The following is a 4,049-nucleotide window of genomic DNA, read 5'->3' on the forward strand; positions in this document are numbered from 1 at the left end:
ATGCTTTGCAAGTGGGAAAACATGAAAAATCAACCGTGTATCAAATACTTGTTCTCCCCACTGTACGTCTGGGTGAACAGCGAATGTATTTCATGTTTGAAACGTGGCATAAATGTAAAACGTAAAAGCCATGTAACTATTCAGTCAGCTCTGAGAAGATTGAACCTGTTCCTACACCGCCGTCCCTTTTTATTTCATATAAAATGCTGATCATAATAGCTTTAGGAGAAGCCTCATTGCTCATCATGAAATGAATGGAAACACTGACCTTGTTCTATTTGAAGTTAGCTGAAAGCTCTTTGATAAAAAATGTTTTATGCGAGATCTCTCTGATATGTGGCGAGTCCAGCCTAATAAATACTACGGGTTATTAAAAATGGAATGATACTGACAATGCCTAGGAGGGATTGCTATTTTCTTTTGTTGTATTCCAGGTGTTGGGAGTCCTGGAAGGTGCTGGGGAAATTGCTTTAGAAATACCACAACTGTTTTGCTTAGATAAAGTCTAAACTCAAATTGGATGTGAATTTTTCTAAAAGAAGAAGACTAGAAAGAATTACAAATGTTTGCACATAAGCAAATAAGGTAAATGTAGCACAAAAAGTCAATCTTACGTTTTATTTTTATGGGAAGTGAAGCACAAGAAACCAACCCCAACCTGCACATCTGATATTCAAACCAGTGTTGCTGGCTGTCTGTTGACCATTGCTGTTCCCATTACCATTAATACAGACCCAACTGCTTACTGACCTCTCCATCAGTCTATAAAAGACTTTCTTGCACCCATATGCCCAGCTTTTATTGTTGGTGTAACATAGAACAAAATATTATACTCATCCTTGGCTTCACTGAATAAAACATAAAGGGAAACACATATACATACAGCTACATTATGCAACAATCTTATTGAAGTACCATCCTTAGTAACGGACGCCATGACACCATTGCAGAAATGGTGCTACGGCTGGCATGACAACAAACTCAGTGACTTTGCGACTCATTTATTGCCAAGTTTAGATTGTGGCTCTTTGTCCAGTTCAGTGAAAAAGTATTTTTCCCCTACCGATTTCTTCTTCCATTTGCTAAATATTTCAGATCACCAAACTAATTTTAACATCAGACCTACTGATCCTCACACCCTGGAGGTTTAAAGTGATCTTTACCTTTTACCAACTTATTTCAAATGTCCCAACTTGAATCTGAGATTTTAGATTTGGTTGATGGCAAGAAGGCCTTCCAGTCTCACCACCAAAGAAATATGCAAAAAAGCTCATCAGCAATTAGAAGAAAGCTCTGATTGCTGTAATGACATATATATATATATATATATTCCCAATTATTACTGAGAAGAACACGAAGGAGATTCAACATACAATTTTGTATCTTAAATTGTAAATAAAACAGACAAAAATATTTTCTTAAAAATTGATACTCCAACTCTTTCCAACAATGCCTTCCCATTACGCTGCTTACAGCAGTTCTTTGGAGTGCTGGACTGAAACGTAGTTAATAATCTCAGCAGACTCACAGTTCCACCAGATGTTTGCTAATCTGCTACCACTAGTCTTTAGGAGCCGAGTGTGGAAATAAGCGGCACTTTGTGGGAGTGCTCAGGCACCCCGAGTGGTTGCCACGGGAGATTCAAAGATTTCTCAAGCTTGCAAGAAACAATCAAAGCAACTCCATTTATATTTTTGACATAAGATAGAGCTCAAAATGATCAATTTTATATAATATCCCCCTTTATATTATCCAGCGACAATTAGGGACGAGATGTGAATCACATCAGCAGTTATTCAGTTGTAAAGTGACACATTATGTGGCATTTCTGAAATACCAACATGGATGCAGCCATTTCATTTTGCTCATGAAAACACTGCTGCTTTTAATTAGTTAGTTCTTTGAAATCCACCTTCCAGCTGAAAAGACTTGTGTCCTTCTAATATAAATGCTTTATTGCCTTTCTTTTAACAGCAAAGCTCATGTAACACTCTTCTTTTTTCCTAGAAATTTCATAAAGAAAGCATCTCGTTCCTGAACAAGTGCATACTTTTCCCAGTGAAAGGGTCAGACATTTTGAGGGACGATGGAAACAATATGTGTTTTTATTTCATCAGTGAACTTAAAGGTTTAACAGCAGAGGTTTAAAATGCACCTAGTAGATCATAAAATGAAGTGCAGTTAACTCCAGGAGATAAAGACCAACACAAAGACAAGCACAGATACAAATATTTCTCCAAACATCCCAGAGTCGTCCGATTCATCTAAATTATTGCTCAGACAAACATTAAGTCCTAAATAGATTGTGATGAGGTGAGCGCTGCTTCCTCTGTGGCCGACCCTGACGTCAGTTCTGGGACGGAGACCACAGCTTAATTTCTGGTTTAGTCTTTTCTGATTTTTGTTATCCGAGTATTGCCCGAGGAGGAGAGAAACTGTTTCTCTGCACCGAGACACGTAGCGAGCTGAGGGGAGGTTCAGTTTGAGCGAATAAGTATGAAGCGGTTGAGTAATCTGAAAAATGTTGATGGGAATAATGAGAAGCTTTAACAAACTACAAATAACTGGAAGTTAAAGAGGTAAATTGTCCTAAAATGTAAGATTTGACATAAGAAAACACTCTTAAGAGCCTTGAATATTGGTCCAAAACATGTTTCACCAAACGTAGTCACCCACTGCTTCCTTAAATGAGGCAGGACAAAGTGTTATCTACAATCATGTGACGCTGAAACTCACACATTCACTGACGCCAACAGAAACTCAGCAGCTCGACTAAAATGACAATCAGCGTTTCACAACAATGACTGAGGTGGGCATTTTAAAATCCTGCCTTTGACGCATCCCACTCATTTCATTTTGAGGCATTTTAGAGGAAATCACACCGGTTTCATTCTGATCCCGCAGTCTGAGTTTCAGTTTCTCGGCTTATTATCTGGTCGTTGTGAATTTACCATTTCAGCTGGTGTGTGCTTTTCGGTATTCAAGACAGTGACTTTCATCAAAACAGTGTTTCAGCAACATCATAATGAGCCAAGAGTTGGAAACAGTTATTTTGCAGAACGATGATCTCTTATTCAATTTGATGCTGATCATCATCTCTCTGATCGGTTATTTTGTGGTTTGCTGAGAGTAATCTTCCCTGTCGGCGTGACTCATTCGAGATGACAGGACGGGTAAGTTAGCATTTCTTCAACTGCAGACCAGCAGAGTAGCAAGAGTTAAAAACAAAACAAAACAGATATTAGTCAGAGAGCTTAGTCAGAAGTTGATAAATCAGTAACCTGCGCTTGTGGTGCGTTTGATGTAGCAAAGCATCATAGATATAGCAGATACATCTACATTTAGTCATTTAGAGAGGGCTTTTTTCCCCACTCTATTGGACATATATGTGACCAAGAAGGGACATATGAAACACACTAAACACGTGGCTGGTAAGCTTGGAACCGCCATTTTATTTCTTGAGCTGCACTTCTTTTTTTCCCCTCCGTTATTTATTTATTTGGCCACAAAACAACACAAATGGACACAGCAAATCAAATGGCCAAAAATCTAATGGTTTGATAAGTTTGGGCAAAGATGGACATGTCAAAAACACATGACGGCATCCGAAGCCGGATGGTGAAAACGTTCTTTCTTACCATATAAGGAAATGGGCTGATGACAAAAACCCGACTGCTGTAGCACTTCCTTTGTTTCCAACTAAGATTTCCAGATGTAGCGAGTGAAATTCAAGAGGAGAATGGGATTAGGTTCAAATGCCAAGTTTTTAAGAAGAAGACGGATGACACCAAGTAGATGAAAAAACTATTGAAATAATTACAAAAAAAGAAGCAGAAAATGTTAAACTTATCTTTACACTCCTTGCTGAATCATATCCTGATGAAACTGTGGAGTTTTAGGACAGCAAATAAAACACATTGAATTGAAAAGAAAATAACTTTCATCACAGACTACACAGTAAATTTGTAGTGTAATTTAATATCGTATTTTAATACTGCATAAAGTAATTAAATGAGTTACGATACTTAATTTGCCTATTGAATCAATCA

This window comes from Poecilia latipinna, unplaced genomic scaffold (assembly GCF_001443285.1).
Source record: "Poecilia latipinna isolate Pla-1442-1.1 unplaced genomic scaffold, P_latipinna-1.0 Scaffold175, whole genome shotgun sequence".
Classification (NCBI taxonomy): Eukaryota; Metazoa; Chordata; class Actinopteri; order Cyprinodontiformes; family Poeciliidae; genus Poecilia; species Poecilia latipinna.